This window comes from Cupressus sempervirens, chromosome 11 (genome assembly GCF_028749045.1).
Source record: "Cupressus sempervirens isolate cs-2001-9-10 chromosome 11, ASM2874904v1, whole genome shotgun sequence".
NCBI classification, from domain to species: domain Eukaryota; kingdom Viridiplantae; phylum Streptophyta; class Pinopsida; order Cupressales; family Cupressaceae; genus Cupressus; species Cupressus sempervirens.
In genome coordinates this window covers 362,119,090-362,146,977 of record NC_143128.1, presented here as the reverse complement: position 1 = coordinate 362,146,977, position 27,888 = coordinate 362,119,090, and the positions used below count along the sequence as shown (strand labels likewise).

Below are 27,888 nucleotides of genomic sequence, written 5' to 3'. Positions count from 1 at the left end.
TTCTTAACGTAGCTTCTCTTTGTTGGCGCCTTGAAATCTCCTGCAATGGCCACAGGTTTCTATCACTTGCGTGAATTTCTTCATTGGCCTACTCTCTGTCTTTAATCTATGCGTGAGATGGGAACCTCTTCAATAAGCTTCCTCTCTGTTTGTTGTATGGGCAGCTTTCACTACATTTTTCTTGTATTCAGCTGCTCGTCTGCTCCTTTAATCAGCTTTGAGTGTAGCTGGGTGCACTTAGCAATTGAGGCATTTTCTAAGGACATAAAATTAAGACCCCACTAAACACCCATGGTTTGTGTTATTAACATGGACTTGGAAAAAATAAAATCCCATCAACGCACTCGAACTCCTAAATTTATGAAAAAGGAATTAAGGAGCATATATGTTGTGTTTTTCAACCCTAAATGAATCATTTTCACCATTCAATATTTTGGAATATGAAAACTTCAAATACAAAGAGCCTCTCCTTAGGGTTTGAACATAATCACTGATTCTTTTACTGAGCCTTCATGCGGTTTCTTGGAATTTTTTTTGGATGATTTTGCCACTATTGTTTAGAGATTTTCGCCATATTCTCCATAATTTTTATATGAAGGTAACTATGTTTGAGTAATGAGAATATGGTATCCTATTGCTTTCAGACCTTTATAATAACAAACCCCTTATCGTCTTCCTGTAGCATTTCATTTTTATGTTTGGAGTAGAATCCGTGGCTTTTCCTACTAAACATTTGGGAATTCTTCACCATTTTAAAGGTATATAGTGGGGTATTTCCTCCATAGAAAAAGTTATGTTTTTCCTTTCTATTCTCTGCATATAATTCTTCCATCTTCATTGTAGGAGTTGGAAGAAAATTATGTGGTTCTGAAAATCTGTTATTATTGTTGAACCCAACTTTTTTTCCTATAGAAGATTTCAATTTGTAACTCACATGCAAGTATCTCAAATGTTAGAAATCAAGTTTCATTTTCTTAGAGACTTCTCACTAGATATTTTTGTTGGCATTTCATGAGTATAGCTATTTGGGTCTGGTTACTATCATGTATGTCTGCAAGTGTTTGAAAACTCATACACTTTTTTCTTTTTAGTTATGCATGTAATATCTCCAATATGTGGTTCTCTTTTACTTCTTCTCCTATGTTTTAGACCCCCTTCTTGCAGGATTACGCTTTGAAACAAGACTCCGACTTATCTCTGTGAGTGACAAAAAAAAATGAAATCTACATGAACAAAATTTCTTTCATTCTTGCTACGATCGTGCACATAGAAGCTTAAACCCCTTCTAATCTTGCCTTCTTTCTGTTGTATAAAACCTGAATGTATATATGTTGCTTAATTGTTAGAATTAAATCTTCGGTTGAAGCTCTAACTCATACATTTTATTAAAAATATTTTGTCTTGCTGATTCAGAACTTTGGATTCATAGAATTTTTATTGGGTAAAAGCACAGATCTGTGTCACCGTTTGTGATATCAAAACCTGTTTTGGTCAAATTTCATTTCTCTGTCAAAACTCAATTTTATTCAAAAACTAAAAATACCCTTTTATAGATCTTAGATTCAATATCATCATTATATAAATTTTTGAGTGTTTTGATTAGTTATAATATGTTATAATTTAAAAATATTATAAGTCGATATTTCAACATTTCAGAAGATGCTCAATTAAAAAAAGGGAAAAAATAGTAAATCATACCAAAAAAAATAAAAAAATATATTTATCTCTAGAGGAGAGAGTCCTCTTCATGAATATGTAATTTTTTCTCAAGAAGGTGTAGATTTGATTAGGAAGTTTTGACAGGAGGAAAAAACTGTTGGCTTCTGAGAAGGTCGAGCTTGAGTACTTATAACAAAGAAAATATAGATAAAAAATAATTATTTCTTTTTTTGTGCACTAGATATACATGTCATCTATAAGATATTTTCAAATCAAAACAAAAAAAGATGATTTGCATTTTATTTTTTGACGGGAACTACACCCTATATTTCTTATAGTTAAAAAAGGGACTTCAAAATAAAAGAAATGAATAAATTCTTACTCAATTTTTTTTAAAAAAATTGATAGACATAAAGTTCATCCAATTCTACACATTTCATCAGTTTACATCATTTTCAAATTCTAAACACAAATACCATTTTTTTTGTCATTAATGTTGAACTGTCGCATTTTGATATCACGTTTCTTCATAAAAGGTGACACAGGTTTGTGCTTTTACCCTATTGTGAAACTAATTAGATGGAAGCAATTGAAAACTTTTGAAGAATATGAATATGTTTACATTTTTATTCTGCAATGCATTTGGTGATTCTCGTGGATCGCCATGAAAAGTGCTGGTATGAAAATTGTAATTTGTAATTTATTTTTTCAGTATTATTCTATTATGGTATGATTAATATTGCTACAATTGATGAATTAGATAAAAGTCTTCTAGGTTCAAACTGTATGTACTAATTTGATCAATGTTTAGTTTCTATTTATATCTACCGATTTATCACATCAAGAAGAAGTGCTTGAAAAAATAGATTATGGTCTTCTTCCTTTGAAATGGATGTCGTTTGAATTGACATTGAGTTTCTTATCAAACGCAATTGGCTACTTTGCATAACTCACACTAATAGAAATAGCAACACCAACTACTTGTTACTCTGATAGGAAGATAAAGCATATACATTGAAGTATGCAGGAAATGATATAAAAAAAAGGACAAGTATAGGCTACCATAAAAACAATAAACAGAAAAAATGTAAAGATGCCCTACAGATGATTCGTTTGAGGCTTTTTTAATAGATCTCATTTAATTATGTCAAACAGATTTGGAGGGGACAAAGCATATTTGATTGACTAAACTTTGAGGTATCTTATCCATCGTCATCGTATGCATCATCTTATCTTGGAATCTGTTAGGTTAAACCTCAAGAAAATAGATAATCTATTTTCAATTGTGTGTTCTTCTAATCTAGAATCTGATAGGAAGATAAAGCATATACATTGAAGAACACATAAAATGTTCTAAAATAAGGACAAGAATAGGTTGCCCATATAAAACAATAAATGGAAAAAAAGAAAAGATTCCATACAGATGATTCAATTGATTTTTTTGACTTGGAACAATGTCAAACAGATTTCGAAGGGACAAGGCATATTTGATTGACTAAATGTTTAGGTAGCTTATCCATCATCACTTTATGCATCATCTTCTCTTGGAATCTGTTTAGTTAATCCTCAGGAAGCCTAGACATCATCATCAAAAGTATTGTCTTCTCTCAAACTCTGTTTCTGTAAGGGTTCTTCATCTTCAAAATCAGTGTATGCACGTCTCGTTCGTGATTTTGCTGAAATTGGAGAATTTGTCTCGCCATCATCAGAGTCTTCTAGACCTACAGCTGCAAGAAGATCTTGGGCATTTTTCGTATCATCTTCTGCCTTATCACTCATATAATTTGCCTCATTTTCCATGGCAATATCAGGTTCCTCCATATAAGAATCATAAGCCTTGTGATCCTTATCCTTCTTCTTTTTCTTCTTTTCCTTCTTTCTTTTCTTTTTAGACTGACCAGCCTCATCATCATCATCATCCCTGTCCTTAAGCTTACTCTTCCATAATTCTTTCACACATTCAAATTTCTCCTCTTATTGCATCACCCGCTGCAATTCTTCTTCTTGCTTTCTCCTTTCCATCATAATCCTTCATTCTTCCTCAGCTTTCTATTTTGCCTCATCAACTAGGACAAGTTGGCGTGCTACTTCTAGCTTTTGACGGCTTTGCTGTTCTTCGCATTCTGTTGCTTCTTTGTGAACTTTGGTAGCATCAAGAAAGTGTTTACAGTAGTCCACATGCAACTCTATCTTCTTCTCATCAAAGCCATGTGTACGAGGGCTTGGCACTACTGACAGTTGTCTAAACACACGGAGCACATTCTTTAATTCAGACACTGCTTGACGAACCTCATCAGCAGTATGTTTTTGCTTTTGAAGTGTTGAAGTTGAAAACTTTTGCATGGCAACACCAACATCAAAGCGTAACATGTAATTTGAGGGTGCCAAATGTACTGCTCTTAATAATGTTCTTTTACAATCTTGCCACTGTTTTGCTTCATAATGTGATCGAGCTAAATATAATAAAATTTGGGTGTCAGTGCCAAAATATAATTTCCTCAAACAATTTTGATACATTTTCACTGCAAGCCCAAACTGTCCTTGTGCAAAGTAAACATGTGCTAGATTTACCCACACATTAGGCATCTGAACAAAGATGTTTCCTGTTGCAGCTTCTTGAACCTGTGTGAAAATTTCCTTTGCAATATCAAAATGACCCCTTTCGGCTAGCACAATGCCTGCCCCATTTGCAACATAGACATTTCTAGGTCTCTGAGCCAACACTTTACAATACAGTTCCCTAGCCTTATCAAGATGTATTCCCTCCGCATCTGGATCCTTCTTCTCATTGCGTGAAGCTACAAAATAATTCCAATTTCCAAGAGAATTAATGTCAGCATAAGCATCCTTACCATCTAATACATTTTGTGTAGCTTTAATTATTTCTTTTGCTTTAAGCCAGTCATCTATTTTCAGTTCCAAGTTGCCAAGCATGATAATCACATTTATTGAGGTTTTATCCACCTTAAGTGCCTCCCTAATCAATTCTAGGCTAAGTTGGATCTCATTTTGAGCCTAGGCCATGGCTGCAAGTCGTAGATATGCATCCACATAATCAGGAAACTTGAACAATATTAGCCTGTACAAAAGATTTGCTTTTTCAGTGTCATGTAGTTGTTCAAACAGCCTGGCAAGATTAAATAGTATGGTCTAATGATTTGAGAGAAAGAGTTGAGAGACAGATGGAGAGAGAGATAATACAAGTGATAAAAAGACTCCTAGATAATATTCTTGAGGACAATTTGTACTATAGTCCTTACCAGGTTTTCTTTTGATCTACCAAAAGGATGGTGGCATCCTGCAAATGGCATGGCTCTTTCTACCACTTGTATTATCTCTCTCTCCATCTGTCTGTCCATTCTTTCTCTTAGATCATCTAACCAACATTCCCAAATCAAATCTTGACCCTATTTAGTGGATTCACAACATAAACTTCAAATGCTTCTCCTATCAAATATGTAGATTTCACAATAGCTAAGAAACATAATTGTAGGCATCATGGTCACATTTTTTTGGAAACGTAATTGGGTTGTGTACCCAAGCAATGCAAAGAAATTTCCACACCTTTGATTCCAAGTCTAATTCATCTGTAAGAATGATTGCTTGCAACAGTTGCTGAATACATCTGTAGCTCATGAATACAAGGTCCTCCAACAAATGTATTCAACAACTGTTGGCAAGCGATCATTCCTAGCTCATGAATACAAGGTGTAGGTCATGAATACAAGGTCCTCCCACAAATCTATTTAACAGATATTGGAAAGCGATCGTTCCTAGCTGCTTTTGTTTTATAAGGTTTGTCTCAATCCCAATAGGTTGTAGTTTCATTTTCTAGATGCACTTCGTCACTTGGGTATACAACTCAATTACATTGATTCCAAAAAAATGTGACCATGATGCTTACAATTATATTTCTTAGTTGTTGTGTCCTAAGATCTCTTATGACCCTTTACGACCATTTACGATCCCTAAGAATAAATCTTAGAGCTCTTAAAATGCCGTAAAGGGTCATAAGAGACTCCTAGGAGGGGCCATGATGAGCTTCCACCTTCACGTGGTTGGCCCTGTTAAGTAGAGAATGCTATAGTTTTCACAAAACAAAGAGAAGCTCAATAATTTAAGGTCTTAGTCCATAGACAAATTAAATTAGACTTATTATCCAAAACACATAAAAAACATGCACATAAACATGGTAGGCACTAAATAGAGATAGTTGGAAGAGAATTAAAAAAAAGATTAAGGATTATGTTATTTTAAGAAATATTTAAATAACAATTATAAATTGAGTTAAATCAATAAGTATTTGTTTCTACCTTTTCCAATATAAATTTAAATATTTAATTAAAAAAAAAAAATTGTTGACTCTAAACCAACAAAAGAGTAAGTTTGAAGAACAATATTAGTTTTACAAATTTTTTAAGTGATATTGATTAAGTGACACTAGAATAAGTAACATATGTACAAGATGTCATAACCGACATTTGTATAAGTAACATTTATTTGCATAGGTGACATTTTCATAACCTCATCAGTAGTACATTTTTGCTTTTGAAGTGTTGAAGTTGAAAACTTCTGAATGGCAACACCAACATCAAAGCGTAACATGTAATTTGAGGGTGCCAAATAGTAGTAGCAGCCAGCAGTTTCATAATCACCTTTGCTATGATAAGATCGTGCAAGATTATAATATGAATGAGATTTCATGAGAGGGTGGTCTGTCGAAACAAGAGCTATCTCAGTCAAATATTCATTTGGATCTCCACATTGCTAATCACTTGGATCAATGCTTTTCTCTTTCTTAAAAAAATAGGTTTGGTCCCAGAGTTCAGCAAGTCAAGAAAGTGAACCATTTAGGTTAGTGTCTCGCCTCCCAAATGATTTCCTCAAAATCAATATAGATGGGTTTTGAAGGAGTAATCCACGTCCAACAGGAATGGGTGGTACTAGTAGTGGAACTTTAAGCCCTGTTTAGTTTTTCTTTTCTACTTCCTTAAGTACTCATTCTAAAAATTAGATGTAAGCTTGGGCTATTCTCTATACTCTTGAGAAAGCCTGTGTATCCGTCTGGAAAATGATTTTTGCAAGATGGACTATGATTCTTGTCACCCTTCTGAATAGTGGAAATTTTCTAGATTGCTCTTGGAGGCTAGCCCTGGTGGCTATGCTAATGTACAATTTAATATGTTTGAGAATGAATATGAACCTTTTTGTTAATATGATTCTAGATGTTAAGTAGTTAGCTATAGATGCACCCTTATATGTGATCTTTTTTCTTAAATCAATATAAAAAGGTGTGGCCCCTTAGGCCACAATTTACGTGGAAATGAAAAAATGTAAAATAAACATAGATATGAGATAAGAAAAATAATAAACAATGGAATAATAACAAAAGCAATAGCCATTTCTAAAGTCTACCCTTCTCATACTTTGTCACTTGCATAAGCTCAAAAAAAGAGATGATATAAGCCCTAGAAAAGACATAGATGTTGAACCTTGGAATTCTCATAAAACTTTTCAATGTGGAAATTGTTTCTGATCATGCATCTAAAAAATAAGTCTCACCGTAGATTTTTCTTAAAATCACAGTCAATGAAATTAAGGCCCCAGTGACATTTTTTTTTGTTCAAAAGCGACACCATACTAGACTATTTGCAAACAACCATGCAGATAGGCATTCTATAGATAGACTTGGGAACATCTTGCCAAGTCTTCAGTACATAATAAAGCAACTGAATTTCATAAATTGTTTTTTTGATAGTCAATTTGTTTAAATATTGCCCATCAAAAATTACTTAGTACATCTCATCTTTTTTCTGCACAAGAGCTTGCAGTTCTAAAGAATCTGATAGGAGTTAGGACATGCTGGAGTGGAGTTAGGACATGCTGGAGTGGGGTCAGCCCAAGATAAATTACATGAGACATGATTTGATGATGACATCATGGTCATGGTTAATATAAGGTCATCATTTTCATATAGGTCAACATCCCTGAGTTTCATGTTATGGACCATGACAATTCGAAGAATGCGGATTTCCAAACGAGGGAACATGGAGGTGTGAATATTGAAGTAGAAGGTAATGATACCATGGAAGAAGATCAGGATGATGAAGATCACAATGATCAAAATGATCATGATGATCAAGATGATAATGATGATGATGATGATGGTGATGATGATGCAGAGTTTGATGTACCTTTACTTGAGAAGGCAGAGAAGCCCCTATATGAAGGCTCCAAAACAACTCTTCTTGCCGCTGTATTGCTATTGGTGAACTTGAAGGTAATGAATGGTTTATCCAATGTAGAAATGACACGTATGTTAAGGTATGCCATCTTCTTTCATTATTTTACTCGTAGTTCCCTTACAATTAACATTGGGTTCGTGTAGCAATTAATATTCTTTAAATTAAGAAATTACATTTTTGGTCGTAGGTTGATAGGTGAGTGTTTGTTACCACCATCAAACATTCTACCTCGCTCATACCGAGAATTATCTGCCATCATGAAAGATATTGGAATGGAGTATCAAACAATAGATGCATGTCCAAACGATCATATTATATATTATAAACAGCATGAATTTGCAACACAATACCCTACTTGTCATATCAATAGATATCAATAAGATCGATTAACAAAAAAGGTGCCTCGTAAGGTTCTTTGGCATATTCCCATTATTCCACGTCTGCAACAATTATTCAAGTGCAATAGCTTGGCACAATTTATGGATTACCATGCATGCAATAGAAGTCAAGATGACATTATGCGAATGCCTATAGATGGTTCGGCATTTAAGAAAATAGAGGAAAAATGGCCACACTTTAAAGAAGAACCTCATAATCTCAAGCTTTCATTGGCAGCAGATGGTGTCAATCCTTATGGAGAGATGAGATCTACTTACTCAGCATGGCCTGTTTTTGTTATCAACAATAACATACCTCCTTGGTTGTCCATAAAGAGAGAGCACATAATGTTGACACTGATTGTTCCAGGTATTTTTTGATTTAGTGGTCATCTAAATTAATTTATTATTACTAATCCATCAAATGGTCAAAATAATTATGTAATGTTTTTGCTCATTTAACTAGGTAAGTACCAAGTCAAAGATATCAACGTATATATTGAACCCCTTATCGACGAGTTGGTGGTGTTATGAAATGGGGTTACTACATTTGTAGACCAATAGGAAAAAGACAATTTCAATTTCATGCAATGCTTGTATGGAAAATACACGATGCCCCTGGGCTAACATATTTTTGTGGTATGTTCTCTTCTTGACACCTCTTTTTTGGTATGTCAAAGTTAACACATTTAATCCAATTATACACGATCTTGTAGGTCTTCAGACAAAGGGCAAATTTGCATGTCCAGTTTGTGGTCCAAAGATGAAATCTCGTCATTCAAAAAGTTTAAGAAAGCAGGTCTTTGATGAGAATAGACACTTTCTGCACAGAAATCATAAGTATCGAATTACCGAAAAACATCTTTTCAATGGTCTAGAAGAGACTACATCAAAGCCACAGAGAATGACACCTCGCCTATGGAAGTTGGCATACAATAAAATAAATCATCGAGGTAATGTCATTCCATTTGATGCTTTTTGTTTCAAATTTATATTTCAATATTGTGTTTTGTTTACTGATGATGTGATTGATGGTTGTGAAGGTCGTCAAGACATCAATGTCCAACTTCCAAAAGGACTAAAAATTTATCCTACACAATTTACTAGGTTGTCGTACTACGAGAAACTCCCAATTGTGCATTTGTTTGATCCTATGCATATTGGAAAGAATGTAGCAGAAACATTATGGAAAGTCTTGGATGGAAGGTGTGACAAAGATCAAATTGTCAAAACTTGTAGTGACATTGAAGAATCCAACCATGCAATGAAAAATGGTATTCGACCAAATAACAATGGAGACCGAATTGATACAAGTGCCCTTAGTTGGTTATTGTCAGAGCAGCAGAGCAATGCTATAAAAGAAGTCATAAATAAAATACAATTTCCCATAGGATTTGCTGCGAACATAAACAATGTCATATCAAATAAAAGTGAATTTGGGCTAGGGTTGAAAACACACGATTGGCATACATTTATTAAGGTAATTCATGTTATTTTGTATTCACTATATATTTATATACTGCATGTAGTTTCAATTGCATTCTTTTATAAAATATTGACAAGATCATTTTACAAATATTGTAGTACGTTCTACTTCTATCTCTCCCACACCACTTTGCCAACAATGTCAAACAGGTTATATATGATCTTGGAAAATACATGAGGTGGTTGTCATCTAAAGAAATCAATAAAGAAGATATAAAATATTGAAAGAAAAAAATTCCTCTTCTGATGTGTGAAATGCAAAAGTGTCTACCTCCAAGTTTTTTCAATGCACAAGAACACTACCTCATACATCAAGTTGAGGAGATTGAATTGTGTGGACCTATACCAACCAGGTCAATGTGGATGGTTGAGAGGCACTTAAAATTTTTGAAAGGCTTGGTTCGACAGAGAGCACATCCTGAGGGTTCTATGGTGGAGGGATATATGGTATACCAGACCATGGTGTACATTACTGAATATCTTCCTAAGTTTGCAGCAACTCAATTAACAAATTCGAAGGGGAGTACTTGATGGGCAAAGGTAGATCGAGGAAAGTGAGAGGTAAATCTAAGATTTTATTGTAGTTAATTAATTCATATAAATCTTCAATATAAGTTATTTTTAATTGGCGTATTTGTTTGAAATAGGTGGTCGAGAGTGGGATGCAATACATTTGTATATTGCGAACAATCTTGATTGGATAACGGAATGGATTGAACAATGTCAACAAAATGGTTGCTCATTAACGTGGGAAGGTGTTGCTTCATTGGTTACAGAAGCTCATCGTAATGGAGATTCCAATGTTATGCTGATGGTAGTTGATCTAGTAAATGGTTTAAGAGGTGGAGAGGTACGTAGAAATTTATTAATGATCATAACTCGATGTATGTTTCGTATCAACTCACAATGCAAAAAATTTACACAGACTTCAAAAATTGCAGGTCAAGCACCACAAAGCTATGTACTATCATGGCCACAAATTTTGCATAAAAAGGTTGGATGACACAAAGAAAACTTGTGATTTTGGGATAACTGCAGTTTTTGAGGTCACCAATATATCATCTAGAAGCGACATACATCCTCAACAATCTCAAAATCAATACTAAGGCATCTTGGATGATATAATTGAGTGTGAATTTAACACCTTCAAAGTAGTTCTATTCATCGTCAAATGGTACAGGTTACGACTAAATCAAAATGATCCAGATAGAACAGTTATTCAACATGATAATGGATTTACAATGATCAATACAAGGTCGTTTGAGCCAGTTGGAGATGAGCCCTATGTTCTTCCAAGCCAATGTGAGCAAGTGTTTTACTCAGAGGTTCCAAATAAATAGGGTTGGTCATTTGTTGTTAGATATGATCCAAGAGGAAGGCCGATAAAGTATAATGTTATGGAAGAAGAAGATATTGAAGATGATGAAGAAGCAGATGATGAAGATCAAGATGATGGTGATGACGATGATGGTGATGGTGATGGTGATGATGATGATGATGATGGTGATGATGATGATGATGGCGATGGTGATGATGGTGATGATGATGGTGATGATGGTGATGATGATGGCGATGATGATGGCGATGATGATGGTGATGATGGCGATGATGATGATGATGAAGAAGAAGAAGAAGAAGAAGAAGAAGATAATCAATGACTACAAATGTCATCACCCCTTCTGTTGATGATCTTGCATTCCATATATAAGGTAAATTTGTTCATGTTTATGATGTTGCATATTGTTCATGTTGTCTTCTAAGTTATTTGTAGCATACACGTATCATGTAATTTTTAGCGAACTTAAGATAAATTATTAACATATGAAAGAAATTTGATTATATATTTATTGTGTTCATTTCTAATGATTAAAACATATGTTATTTATAGTTACCAATGTTTATGTTGTGTCTGATTATGACCCTTTTTGCAAACAGTCAATTGACTACAGGTACATCATCACCCCTTCTGTTGACATGTTTTTGATGTTGCCTATTGTTCATGTTGTCTTCTAAGTTATTTGTAGCAAATGTGTATCATGTAATTTTTAGCTAACTTAAGGTAAATGATTAACATATTCAGGAAATTTGATTACATATTTATTGTGTTCATTTCTAATGATTACAAATGGTTATTTATAATTACCAATGTTTATATTGTGTTTGATTGTCACCCTTTTTGCAAACAATCAATTGACTATAGGAGATTTGATCCATTTGGCGTGGATTGTGCATAGTGACATGGATCAGCAGGTATAAGTCAATAAATAGACATAATTTTCTTATATTCTTCTTGTTTATCATTGAGCACGTATGTTATAAATAGACATTATATAATCATATAATGTATATATAGACAAAGAAGGTCCGTATAGAAATATAATTGTATAATCACTTTCAACTTACTACATTTTATATATGTCACTTTCACTTTCCATTTGATGGATTGCAGGACCCACCAAATAGGTACTTGTTAGATCTATCTACATCGAATGAGGGAAATGAGGAAATGGTAGATGAAAGCTCTACATGTAGTATGGCTAAAAGAGGGAGATCAACTAGAGGTCAAAAGAATAGAAAAAAAATTGATAAACGCATGCAATTTTTCCTTGATAATGGGGGGTCATGTTCTTATGATGATGAGACCAAAGGCGACATCAAGGTGCCCTTTCGGTACTCACACATTGAGAAAGAATGGATACCCAATGAGCTACCTCCAATTAACATAGATTTTTGTGTTAATGAGAGGATATATCGCATTGCTCCATCCTCATTACATGGTTTGGGCCTATGTTCCATGGATGGGATAAAGGTATGTTACAACAAAGTTGTCGAATTGTTCAAGTATGTAGGTCCATGTTACAATTACAATGATTGGATGCGGATTGTTTGATATAAAAAAAAGTATGCGTAGGTATGGGGTATCAGCTAATTATATACAATGGAAAGAAAATGATCAAAGTAAAAGATTTTCTATGTACATTGATGGGAGACCAAAAGCAATAGGTAATATTGCAGGTTTTATAAATAGTACGTGACCTGCTTCAACTAGTAAGAAACCCAATTGCATATTTGAGGCGCGTAAGGGGAATGAGGTTTTTGTTTGTGCAATAAAATCAATAAGTGCAAGGGAAAAACTGCTAATTGATTACCATTTAAATCGCATAGATACAAACAATGTTACTATCATGAGGGCTGTAAATACTATTTACCATTTTGTTAATAAGTTTTTTTTGGCTGTCTATTGCTTTCAATTAGCTGAATTTTTTATGTTTAATCTTTGTGATAGGATGATATGGATCCGACAGATGATAGAGGTCAGCAGGATGCTACTCCCACCCCTTCTTCAGCGAGGGTAAACCTTTTTGAAATTGTACAAATTAGATAGTTGAAAAATGTTATATTATTACATTATTTTATTTACGGTTTTTGAGTTTTTATGATAGTTTTACTGATATTCCTCTCACAATTTGATGTTCAGGATAAGGGTAACGCAGTAGCAGTGACCACCGAGCCACTAGCTATGCATTCTGATGAGGCCAATATTGCTGATACTCCCAATTTTATAAAAATGTTGAAAAAAAAAATTAGGAAAATTAATTTAGAAGCAATGAAAATTTTGGATGAGGCAAATATGGAACTCGAGGAGATGAGGAAGAGGCTATCAAAATTGAAAGCGCAAGCTCAGCGTTATGAAGTAAGCTCCAATGAATATTTAGTTATAACAAAAGTTCAATAAAGATTTATATTTTATAATCTTTTATGTTGTGAAGTAAAATATGTAATATGTGCAAAAATACTTTATTGATGCAATTTTTTTAAAGAGTTGTAAGAAACTTTAACTACTAAATTCTTGTTATACAAGAATTTTGGGAATTGATCCAGAACATGGTCAAGGAGAACACGTTGAGGGCGGTAGTAGCAGAGTTCCTGCTGCCACTGGTAAACTAATCTTTTAGTTGACAAGTTAGAAGGAATTTTTTATTTCAAACATTCAAAACTTCTTAACTCTTTTATTATTTCAGAATGTCTTTGCTAACAATGTATTGTTCAAGTCATCTAGTGCAGGAGACTCCTACGAGGTTGACAGATGCCCGTATGAGATTGTCGACTGCAATGTCAGCAACAAGGGGACATCCAGCTGGTAAATCCTTGTTTTTCTATATTTGGTTTTGTGTTAATTATGAGTTGATAATATGTACTTTAATCTTGGGATGCATCACATAGTGTATTGTTTTTTTTGTGGTAGGAGATGCACTGTCTGGTACACCGCCAAAAGCGGATCATAGTACATCTATTGGTGATAATTCACCATCATTTCCTGGAGCTACCTGTGTTTCTAGCACAGGATCTATGGAGACATCGTTGTTGATTGACCATAATGAATTAATGCCTTTGAAATGTCCTAAGCTTCCATGTACTTTAAATAATTATTTTTTATATTGTAATAAGGATTTTCTTACAAGATGTAAACATGGTAGGAAGTGGTGAATGCAAGGGCTTTTGATGTGGAGTGATGCCTCATGACCTTTAGTGTGTCGTATTGTGCAAGTTGTTTAATTATTCTGGAATTCCTTTTTATTAGGGGTTTGGTAGGATCATTTGAATTATCAATGACCTTTTGTCTATACCAGTAATTCTCTAGTTTAGTAATTTGGTACATTGCAATTTCATGCTTTGAGTAGAAGATACTAACTAATTTTTCTACAGAGAACCAAAAGTGGGAGTCTTCTTTCATATGATTCATTTTAATGGTTTTTACTATTAATTATCCCATGACATTTTTTGCAGGAAACGATACATTTTATAGGAGGCTTTATGACCTCACACTATGAAGATTCAGGTCCACCATATGTACTAGGTTGCTGCACATCATAACTGAACTAATTTTATCCCACTATTTTTTTCATATCATTAATTGGTGCAACATTTTTCCTTTCATTCAAGTCTTTTCTTATACTAGCTATATCTAACAATTTTGTGTTTTTTCTTAAAAGGTGGAACTACCAATCTCAAAAATTAAAAGATGAGCTCATCAAAGATATAGAGCATGAGTTTGGTAGTAATATTTTTGATCGTAAGAAATTCTTACAAAAAGCTGCCAGACATCTTAAGGTTGTGAGGGACACATATAGAAAGAGCCTCGTCCACAACCCAAAGTACGAGCGTCCTCCCTTTGTTTCAATGAGGGACTGGAATGAGTCCATTTTGGATGCAAAGGAGAAAAGGCAATGTATGCCAAAAGAAAGTGCACCAGCAAATCCAAAAAGGTATGCAATAATATTAACTACTAGTACATTAATGAGCAAATTTAGGGTTCAACTTCAGTATCAACAATTTCAACTAGCTCAATTTAATCTATCTATTAATGAAAGGTATGTAAGTCATATGCTTACACAATTGCTTATAAATCTCAATCTCAATCTGGGCATAAATCCTACATAAGATATATTGACAAAATGAAGCCCTTTATTCATATTTAGTGACAAATTTTAGAGCCTATGTCTCCTATGGGTTCTTTTCTCAAATTTTATCTTTGCTGAACTCAAACTCTAATTCAACTAAGAAATTCCTACTCAAAGTTGTGACAACCAAATCTTGTGATATGATGCACCATGTTAGATTTTGAGTCATAAAAATAGGCAACGCCTTGACCACTATACTTGTTGACTTTCCCTTTCTTTTACAATAATTGCTCGCTATCTTGAGTTTCCTATCCCCTGTTTTCTTTTGGGTCATGTGTGCATCAAATCTGCACTTAATCTACATGCAAATCCTGATGAAATCCATCATTGAAGATATCAAATCCCATATCCTGTAGTATTCTGTTAACTATGATAATAGTATATAATGTTGTCATTAGTGATTGTTATTTTATACTGTCATCAATTCCATTTTGTGCTTTGTTGCATATCAAAAAAGAAGTGCATATACACTATACATCATATTTAAGTGTAAAGCATCACAAAATCTAATCTCTATCTTTAGATAACAATGTAGTCTGAGAATCCTAAAGAGTTTAAAGTTGAGCATTTCCACCACATCTAATATTTATTCTTCTTTTTTAGTATTTTCCGTTGCTGCTGAAGCTTTGATCACATGGATTATGTGTCTATACCCAACCAATAGGTTATCCTTTTTAGGGAATCCCTACTTTTTCTCCTATGGTAACTGTAAAGATGGAAACTCATTAAGAGATTTTTCCTGATATCACCCTACTTCCAATCTTTCTCTTCCATTCCTTAGCTCTTTGCAAGCTCACAAAAGGCGTATCAGCTTTGGTAACATGTTAATTATTTGTGTGTAGACTAATTCAAACACATATATCAGTGAAGTAAAGATACAAAGTACCAAGCCTAACACATCTACCTTAGGGGAGCACTCTTAAAATACAACATAATGTACAACAAAATTCACAATGTGTACAAATGACTTTTCATGTGATTGGAACCTTCACCTGCACCTCTTGTTCCTTCACATTCTCATCCTTTTGAATTCAATATTTCTCACTATTCTGTTTTGTCAAAATCCCTAAAATAGGAGTTATTTCTCCAACATACTTTCACGCATAATCCTCAATTTTGGTATTTAAATTTTGTTATTGTAAATATGAAAGGTATGTAATTCATATGCTGACACAATTGCTTATAAATCTTAATCTCAATTTGGGCATAAATCCTACATAAGATATATTGACAAATGAAGATATATTGACAAATGAAGCTTCTAATATATTCTCTCTGTGACCAAAGGCACTCACCCTTATAAAACCTTCACCTGCGGGTCCAAACCCACTTTCTGGAGTTGTAACTATATGTTCTTTCTCAAGGATCTCAGTAAAAATATCCCATGAATTTTGACCAGGAAATCGAACCCATACATATGGCACATTTTTTCCTCCAAAGACATCAAACCCAAGTGCAGTAAATGTTTCCACAATGATTCTAGTATTCTCTTTATATCATCTAACATATTTCAAACTTTTCATAGGTTGCAAGACACATCAAAGGCAATAAAGGCAAGGCTGGAAAAGGTTGGGCAGCACAAACTTGGCTCTGGGGGATATTTGAAAATCAAAGCACGCGTTTTAAGTAGCAATAAATGAATTGCAAAGAAAAATTATTTATAAAATGCAAATAATTTTGTTAATTAATAAAAAAATGTAGGGCATTGATTTTAATCTGGAGGCCATAGAAGAACACAAAAAATTGCCTTCAAGCAACGCTATGCAGTGGTGGCTGAACGCCTACGGCAAGCTTCCATTGCCCCAACCGAACAGTCTCCTACATCATGTGCACAGGTAAATATGCCAAAAAATATATTAGAAATTGAATACTTGAGCAACAATTTATTTGATAATAATGTGCATGACATTGCAATGTAGCCTGTTAATCCTGACATAGATCATATGCAGCATCATGAAGCCCCTGATGTGCATCGTACTGTCAATGGAGGTGCTCATTTTTTATTTAAAACTAATTATGTAATTATTAATACAATTTAACATCTTTAATTGAACTTGGTGTAACCTTTTTGTGTTGAGGATATAGAATCATGTCGTGTTGAATGAGTGCCAGAGGATGTTTAGATTGATCAGCAGGTAGATCGTGTGGCACATTCAGGTAAATAAAATCTATGTTTTGTTCTTTTAAATTAATTTTTTGATTTATAGTTCTTTTACTTAAATAAAAACTCATAATTCACTAATATAAAATGGTGGGAATTTAACCTCATGAAGTACTTGTTATTGCAGCGGACCCCCCTTTGGTGCAGCGGCCTCATGGTGTTCTTGAACGGATGAGGAGGAGACATGTGTTAGAACCAGTAGAGGAGGGGGATCCTAACGAGGACATTGATATTCCTCTTAGAAGTTTTATGAAAAAAAGAAACGGCAAGAAAGCAAAAAAGAGATGATTATTCATGAATGACTTACTCTTGAATATTGTTAATGAATATTGTGTTAATGAAAATTGTGTTAATGAATTATTCATGAATTACTTACTCTTGAATGTTGTGTGTTAATGAATTATTCGTGAATGTTGTGTGTTTATGGATTTTATGTGTTAATGAATGTTATCATGTGATTATAATGATTGAATGTTCTATTTCAAAAATGGATGAATTGAATGGTATTAAATGTTAATGGGGAATTTAGAGTGATGTTAGGGGGGGAGGGGCCAAATGAGCTTCCACCTTCACGTGGTTGGCCCTGTTGAGTAGAGAATATTTAACTATTCTCGAAACCAAGTGAAGCTCAAACTTTAAAGATAAGCTTATAGTTAATAGTGACAACCAATTAGCAAGTCGAAATGAAGTTCTTCATTACAAGTACCTTTTTAGTTTTTAAAGCACGATAACATGTTTTAATATTTTATAGTTTTTTTCTCTTAAGTTAAAGTATTCTTTTACTATAACAACATAATTTATGACCATTTTAGTAACTATTCTAACATCGCTTTATGACAAATCTTGTTTCTTAGATGTTGAGCATGTCTGCAGTTGTGCAATTGGCATTTCAGAGTATTGGTGTGGTTTATGGGGACATAGGAACATCACCACTTTATGTGTATGCGAGTAATTTTCCTGATGGCATCAAACATCCTGATGACGTTCTTGGGGCTTTGTCTTTGATCATATATTCTCTCAATCTTTTTCCCCTCATCAAATACATCTTCATTGTATTGTGGGCCAATGATAATGGAGATGGTAAGATTATAACAGCTCTAGTTTCACTTTGTTTTTAGGTCAAAGTTTGATCTTTTTGATGTGAAAACATGTATTCTAAGTTTAAAGGGACGGTTTCTTTTGCAGATGGAACATTTTCTCTTTATTCTTTGATTTGCCACCATGCAAATGTCAACATGATACCCAATCACTAGAAAGAAGACAAGAAACTCTCCTCATATACACTTGAAGTTGCAAGTAGACAGCCCAATAGAGCCATTAGGATAAAGGAAGCTCTTGAAAAAAGTAACTTTGCCAAGAGATGTTTGTTAATACTAGCCCTTGTGGGGACTTGTATGGTTATAGGAGATGGCGTCCTCACCCCTTGCATCTCTGGTACATATTATTGTTTTTACAATATGTAATGCTTTTTGTTGTTATTTTTCAATATATTGTATGCTTGTTATATCAATGTTTCAATAGTGTGATCTATTATCATATGTTAGAAATCTAATGATCTTGAAGTCTACTTAATTCACAATAAATCCCTTAGATTGTACAAAATTTGTTAACTTTTCCCTTTCATTTGTTCAAGTAGTTTCACTAACACTTAATTTATTGATATATTCTAGTTCTTTCAACAGTGGAGGGAATCAAAAGGGTGGACAAGTCACTCAACCAAGGTGATTTTTCGGCATTTGCTCACATTATAATATTTGAGATGGGTAGGAAGGTTATGGTGAGCAGAAAACATGAACATGAAATTAGATTGATAAACTAATGACATTTCATTCTTTGTCATATTCCTCAATTTCATGCTTGGGTTTTATAACCCCAATTGATCTTCCTTAAAAAATTATTCCATTTCTTTTATGAATTTTGAAGTCAGGAATCTCTGAAATTGTAATGACTTTGCAAGGTATCCTAGCAAATCTCAAATTCACATTCTTTTTTTTCTATCTTAAAGTCTTGCCTGTAGGAAATTGTGATCTTGTGTTGAATACACATGTTAACCTGCGAATTTATCTGGCTTTCTCTTTGGACCTGCTTTTGGTGTAATCTTAGAACCCATATTGTTGTACTCAAATTTGGAAGGCGCACTGGAGATGGCATAGCTGTGAAATGCCTATATTTGGAAAGCTATTTGGTTTTTATCTTGATTGACGAATAGTTTGCTGTCATTATGTGGATAATGGCTTCGGTTACGAGCATCTTATCTTTCCAAAAGTTTTCATACCTAATGACCTGAGAACATCCTAAAATTTTGACGTGTTATATCTGATTTGGAGGAGGAAGTAGTAAAAACGATTCAAAAGGTTGTCTAGAATGAGAGAGTAGTGTGTTTCCATAGTTTTCATTTGTTTTATTTTTGTATATTGGAATGACTTGAATATTTTTAAATGCAGGAAGAAATATGCCAAAAAGAACGTAAAAATCGAGATGAATTTCGAAGATTGTTGGAGTATCATAAAGCAACTGGCCTGCTTACAGCAAAGAAACACTTCATTTGAAGCAGGCTCTTTGCTTTAGGATCCTCCAGTTCTTTGATAAAGCAAATAACTGGAGGATCATAAAGCAAAGAGCCTACTTCAAATACATCTGGTTCACCACCCAAGGATTTGTTTGAAGATGTTGCAGAAGGGATGAAAAAGCAGGTAAGAAAGTTGCATATATTTTAATGATTTGATTGCAGGATTTAATTGCACTTTCACAATCAGGCTTGCAATCATTATTACTCAAGGCAATGTATGTTTGATTCCTTTGATGTAACCATTTTTTGAATATGTATCTTTGCTAGTACTAGGAGGACAAGTCAAACATAAAAGATGCTATGGAGTCAGGAAAGGTGTGCCTTTTGTGCTTTAAGATTTTCCATTGGATGTAAAATATATTGTAATCTTTTTGATGTAATGATTGTAGCTCGCAGTAACATCAGCATGGACTCTTGACAAGTTCAAAGCCTCCATTGGGGAACTATATGATTTGGCTGCTGCATCTGAAACAAATCTTAAGGTTTGTTCTGGTTACATTTCTAGATTTTTTGTCTCAGCTACAGAAGACTTCACAATAAAAGTATTTGGTATTTACCTTTGAACAATGTTGTCACATATTTTTATGTTCCTAGTAACTACTATTTATACAAACAATGATCTTATCCTTATGTTCCATATGACTCTGGTTCCTAACTGATTCGATCATTGCATCAGCTATATTATGTTTTGACTCATTTGCACTGGTAAGTAGTTGCTGGAAGTGAATCGCTATCACAAATGCATTAGTCTGTTCTCATTAGTGGATAATGGATTTTTATTAAGTTAAACTGAAACAATTGCAAATGTTGAAAGTAATGCAAGTTGTTTTGGGATATATGATTTTGTTAGGTCTTACTGACATCCTATGTATTGCTTGCAGCTTGTGTTTGAAGAAGTGATTGAACAAGTAAAGGAAAAGGAAGAGAAAGAAGCAAAATGGAGGGAAAGGCTAGCAGATGATTTCACGGCTTTGCTTTATTCTCTAAAGGTTTACATTATTCATTTTGGAAAAAATCCTTCTAATGCAGTCTCTTTTTCCTCTACTACTTTTACACCTAGAGTAAAATTTGACAGAGTTTTGTAGATTAAAAATCCTGAATATGAATGAATTTCTATTCTTATCATAAACGAATTTCTATCTATGTAACGATAAATTAGTTATATATTGTTTTTCCATTTCAGGAAATTGTTGCTTCCTCAGAGTGGGAGGATTGCATACCTTTTCTCAAAGATGCGGAAGCAAACAGGTAAAAGAGCCACTATTAGGAATTAATCTTATTGTGAGTAATTAAAGGTAGTTATCATGTACCTTACACTAGTAGTAGCTATAAATATATTGGATATGAATATTCAAGGCAATTAGTGATGAAAGCTTATGTCGGGAGATATTTGATAAGTACATTGCAAATCTTCATGAAAAGGTTAAGGAAAACAAGTGCAAACGAGATGAGGAAGAGGTACATGACCTGATTATCATTTCCACTTTCATATCTAATTTTGTCAAGATCTAATTGTTGTTTAAATACCTTTTGAAAGCATATTTGGGTGAGTGTTGTACTGAGAATGCAAATTAGACCTCCTTATGAAGATAATTGTATTACTAACAAGTTATTTTAACTACTTTTACAAACTAGCTATTAGAAGTTAAATTGTTGCAAACTAGCCTTTATCAAGATCTGATATGACCTAGATGAGATGAGTTAGGGTTAGTAGACTAACCAACATGAAAGGTCATTCCATGTTGAACTAGAAAAAAATAAATTTAAAATTTAATATGAGAGGCACCCACCAGATAAGATTTGGATGTTGTCTACAAGCACAACTCTTAACTATGAAATTGTTATAATATAGTGTGTTAAGATTTGGATGCCTTAGTTCAATTTCCTCTTGGTAGAGTTTCAAACATTAGCTCAATGCAATCCTTTTGGTTTAAAATTTGACAAAAAAAGTTTCTTAAAATTCTTATAAATGAAAAAAAGTTTGTAAAAGAAGCCCTCATATTTCCATATAGTGAAATTTATTTTTAATTACAAATTAGATTAATTGAAACTGTGAACTTCACTGTACTATGACCATTTATGCCACTTAGGATAGCCCATACATTGCGACCAGTCTTTTTCTTGTATTTGTAGTTTAAGTAGTTCACCGCCAACAATTTTTCTCTTCAGTTTTGCTACTATTAAGTTAATCCATACGACTAATTTCTTTTTATCCGAGCTTCTCTTCAAGGCTCTCATACATGAGGAAAAAGGGGCAAAATTAGTGCCTTGGCTGTATTGATGTTTTCACATATTATTCACCAGACCTGATTAGAACTAACCTATGAGAACTTTCTGCCGCAACAACTTTAGTAAGCACATTATTTGTGGAGTAGATACAAGGTTCTGTCTCCAACATTGAATGCCTCGTAGATGGAGAAGAAGTATAGTGCCAAGGTTTGTACATTCCATAGAGATTTTTGTTGTCTTGATCACATGGCACCATCATTTTTTTGTTTGAGGTATAATACAAAATGGTGACATACAAAATGTAAGGTTGCTCAATCAAATTTTATTAAGTTCCTCATTTGCAGGAATAATTTAAACAGTTAATACTACAATATACTGCATTATTATTGATCAGTTTCGAAGGATGATGAAATATTTTTAGGATAAGCAATCTATGGTTCAGAATATTTTGTTGTGCTGTCATAAAAAAATCAACTCTTCAATGGGCAAGTGAACTGCAACAGTTGTCATCCTGACTATAATGATTACAAATATATGTATACATTATGGTTAACTTCAACAAAATTCATTCTATTGGCACAAGATTCATATACATTAGCCATTTGTGAAGCAAATATTAGCCCAAAATAGTTGGAACACAGTCATCAATGTTAAAGCCAAAAGAAATACAAAAGTTGTCAACAACACTCTTGACATTCTCTATGTATATCCTAAACAAATGTGCTATCATCAAATGCACTTAACGATGATGTCAGCCATTCCAATATGCATGCAGCTTTAACGTTAAATGAAGATAATTCTAATGTAACAATCAATCATTCTAGCGATTCTTTTGGCCACAAATTCTTCCAGGCTAAAATCTCTTCCTCTGTAATTAACTTTTGAATGCCTCCATAAAATCCTTCAACCTCACCTCCTGCTTCATGATGATGTTTCCTATTGATTGAAGCACGTCTCCATCGAGAACTAGAGGTATATTTATGAAGAGATATTGAATCTTATTAATATAACAACTAACTTGATAGCATTAATATACATTATGGATGAAGAGATATTGAATCTTATTATGGCCCTTATCCTTGGTGGCTATGAAACGACATCTAACTTGATAGCATTAATTTTGAAGTTTCTAACTGAATGCCCTAAGGCATTGGAGCATTATTGAAGAAAACATCAAGGGATAATATTTGAATTGTGGATATTTGTAAATTGTGTTGGTTTTAGACAGTTAAAGTTATAGTTATATATGCGCTCTTATGATTATGTGATTGGGACTGTAAGTTTTTTTGTCACGTTTATCTGTTTGAAAAATAGATGAAATTATTGGCTTTCATTCCTGATAAATAATTATTTCCTAATTTTATTCTTCCTTGCAGGAACCAAAATTTAGACACGTTGTGCCAATTATTGCAAAGCCTTTGCTCTCATAGGAGCCTTCTAAACTCCACAAAATTTGAGTTGTAAAGCATAATTGCTCGGTGGAAACAGGATATTGTGCACATTTCTTCCTCCTTCGCATTGTTTTGTATAAAATAAATCATTTGACGAATGAAACAATGGTGTGGAGAAAGAAATGTGCATGATACCTTGACTCTCATGCATCAAGCAATTACGCTTTATAATCAAGTTTTGTGCAGTTTTGAATGCTCCTATGAGAGCAAAGCTTTTAAAAAATGGGATAGCGCATCTCAATTGTGACATATGTTGGTCTCAATTGCGACCAATCTTCATCATAATTAAGACACCAAACTAGCACCATTTACGTTGCGAGTATGGCTTCAGCGTCGAAAGCTAAGGGTTTGTCATCAGAATTCCAACTCAAAATTGGGAAAGTTTACGTCAAAATTGGGAAAATAACAGTTTAGGCTGGATAGAGAAATGGACGAAATTTGTGTCGGTAAATCAACGTTTATGTAGTCGAAATTCTGACGCGCAATGAATGTGGCGAAAAACCGACCAAATTTGTCCGACGACGACTTTGGTGGCTTTAGCAACCAACTTGTGTCAAAATTGAGACCTTTTTACATCGCAAATTAGGCCTAAATTTACTAGTGAAGACAAAAGATTAAAAGTGTTACTAAAATGCCCGACACTCGGTGTAATGGATGCAGTGAAAGAGATAGTTGGTGAGCTATTTCAAAACTCCATGCATCATTGGAAGATCAATGTGGACATTGCAACTATGATAGTGGCATGGGGACTAAAAGTGGAATGCCCAATGGAGGAGGTGGAGTGGGTTATGGTGAACCTATTCCCTATGGATTTAATTGTGGGCATGGACTCCCTTTTGGAGTGGGCATGGCTAGGGAAACGCTTCGATTATAGTGAATGCTATGAAGATTATGAGGAAGGAATGAGAAAGGGCTGAATGGGTTTCTTTTGGTGGCCTACAGGTGTAGAGAAAGAAGTTTATAAAGATAGAGCAAAGGTGGCATGGACAAAATTGGTGGCAAAAATTGCAAGCTTTTTGGAGAAAAATGGACAGAGGGTTAGAGATTTTTTTTATGAATCACCCGTGGAAGATGAGAAGCGCAAGGGGAAGAAGGATTAGGAGGATGGATGGGGAGAAATTCCTGATAAGGGTGGAAGATGAATGAAGATGAAAGGGAAGAAAGGCATTTTTGTTGGGAAATTTTGAGGCATAATTGATCGATGGTCTAAATGCTCAAGGGAAGGGACTTTTTGAGGCACGTGATGGATTCAGAATGTGAAACAGGGGATTTCAAAGAAAATATATAGGATAGTTTTTGGAAAACACACGATGAATGGTTGGACGAAGAATGTTGAAGAATGTGTGCAAGATAAGGGGCTGAAATAGAGAAAGGATAGAGGAAATGGCAAAGCCAAAAACATCAACAGAAAAAGTGAATTTCGTTCTATCATCTCCTGTCTTTTTTTTGTTGAATTTTTTTCTGATGAAGCCAAGTATGAATGGCTAAGATGTATATGTGAAAGCTATGTGATAGGGGGGCTAAGGGATATAGAATTGTGGGATGTATAAATTAAGGATTATAGTTATAGTAATGCATATGTGACAGGATGGTCACCTTGGGAAACTGGTTGTATTTCTGTTATTCTGATACTTTAATATAAAAAACTTATTATCAACCAATTTTTTTTAAATAAATATTATATTAAAAGTGTTTCATGATTTAAGAAGAGAGAGAATGATTGATGTAATAAACTTTATTTTAATTAAATTGCAAAAAGTTGTGCATGAAATTAAAATATAATAAAATAATAAAAAGAAAAAGAGTTTTCACATGATTTCACAATCGAAGCCCTAATTTGGGGAAAAACTCTTTATTAGGAAATTAGATCTCATTTCTCCACACACAGGTTTGGAGGAGCCAATTTTTGAGAAGAGTTTTCGAAGGACAACGAATTGCTTGTGTGTTATGTGCATTCGGTTGTTTAGCATCAGATCCAAGTAGGATCTTGTGAATTTTGTGCAATAGTTTCTTCTATGAAATCATTTTGTCTTCTCCATGTTTGTATGAAATTGTTTTCAAATTATATTCAAGTTGAAACCCTTGTTTGTGTATTTATCCTTCTTCGTTTGAGAAAAATCTATAAATGAAATTTAGTTTTGAAAACCCTTGTTTGGTTTATTTATTGTTCTTCATTTTGAAAATCATTTGTAAATGAATTTAATTTTTAAAACCCCTGTTTGTGAATCAATCTTTCTTTATTTTCAAAGGCAATTGTGAATGAATTTCAACTTTTGAAACCCGTGGTTGTTAATTTTGGGAACTCATATTTAGTTGTTTGAATTTGGGTTGGGGTTTGAATAAAAGGAATATCCGAGATTAAAAAAAATTTACAAATGTGATTGGTTGTTTGTATTTCTCCTTTCAGATCTAATATGTGAATTGATAAAAGAAAATATATATTATATTAAAACAAGATTGATGATGAAATAACCTTTTTAAGTACAGACTGCAATTTTTTTATTAAGAAAGGGCTTCTGTCTTATTTTAAGGTTGTTTTAATAAATCATTTTTTTTTTAAATATAAAGTTAGAGGGGGTCTGTCCAAAGGACAGGTGCACTGCCAAGGCAGCATGTTGTTTTCCAAGGATAGTCCATCACTGCCAAGGCAGCGTACACTGCCTTGGCCAGCATGGCTTTGGCCGCATCCCGATTTTTGGGGCGTGCAATATAAGAAATCACATTTTTTTGTATGTATATTTAAAATTATTAAATATTTAACAATTTTTTTATAATATATTCAAGTTAATTTAAATAATAAATGATATTATTATCATTATTTTAATATATAATTATTAGATTATGTAGTTTTAATATTTATTAATAATAATAATATAATATAAATATATTATTTTATTAATAAGATAATAAATATTTTAATTAGTAATTAATGGTTATTATTAAATGATGATGATAATATTTAATTTCATGAATAGTTTAATATTAGTTTTCTTCATTAAACATATTATTAATTTCTTTATTAATAATATTGTAATGAGGTAAAATTGATAATTGTAAATTGGGAAAAATGGTTATCTTTAGTAAACTTGGGTTGTGCTTGATGGTTCAAATTAGTTATGAAAATGATTTAAACTATTAAAGGAAATTTGTTACATCTTTTAATAACTTGAAAAACCTTAGCTATTGTGACACTTTGTATATGAGAAATCTTGAATCTGTTTGTGAAGGTCGAACGTGTGTATTTTCAAACTAAACAAAATTATGAATCTATACTTGTTATGGTGTATGATTATTTTGGTGTTGAGTTTGGGGTTGTAACTAAAACCTTATCAAACTATAATACTTGAAAATGAAATGGAAGCTTGAAAACTGTTGGTGTAAATAAGTATTTACTATTTACACTTACTTAAGTTTACTTAGAATACATATATTTTATTATTATTTATTAGTCACCTAGGAGTATGTGCACTCTTGTGAGTTATCATGTTGACAACACAAGGGTTCACACCTCTTTTATGCACATTTTGTCTACAACATAGGAGTTAGCACACTAATTAAGCACATGGTGTCTACAACCTTCTTATTCTTATCCACTCATCTAGAATGATGGATAAGGCTTGTGCTTAGTTGTCAATGCTTATCTTATCTCCTAGTTATTTCTAGAGATATTCTAGGTGCTTCTTGAGAGGCCTTTATATACAAGCACTCCTAGTGTGTATGTACATGCTTACATGCTATATGCTTCTGATAATAGTAAGCATTTTCATATTGATCATACTCTTTGGTCTACTGTGTGCTTGTGCTTGTACTCCTTGATCTTGGGTGAATTTTTCTCTAAGGAAAATTCTTAAATGGTATCAAAGCTCGGGGAGATTATCGTCACTAGCCATTCAAGACCATAGTTGCTTCAACATCGTAGCCCGAATCCAGAGTATCACTGTCATCGGGAGCGTCTAGAGCCAAATCTGACCTCGCCATTATGTTCAGAATGCTGATTTGGTGAAGATTAACTATAAATTTGCCTATGTTGGGCTAAAGTTGATCGTGAGGCAAAAAAAAATTGTAAACCGGCACTCAAAGGCACCAATTTGCGAACTGGGTATGATCTAATTTGATCTATGAATTTATTTTAGATCTGAATTTAATTTAATTCTCTGCAATTTATTTTCCAATTTGGGTATTTTCAAATTTTTTTTGGGCAGAGAATTTTTTTGCAGAACTGGGCTATCAGGTCCCAGCCCTGCAATTTG

General features: G+C 33.5%; 1 pseudogene; it reads right to left on the bottom strand.

Moving 5' to 3' along the window:
• Positions 1-3,125: 3,125 nt before the first annotated feature.
• On the bottom strand, positions 3,126-27,616 carry LOC149529568 (protein CTR9 homolog pseudogene; annotated as a pseudogene).
• Positions 27,617-27,888: the final 272 nt, after the last annotated feature.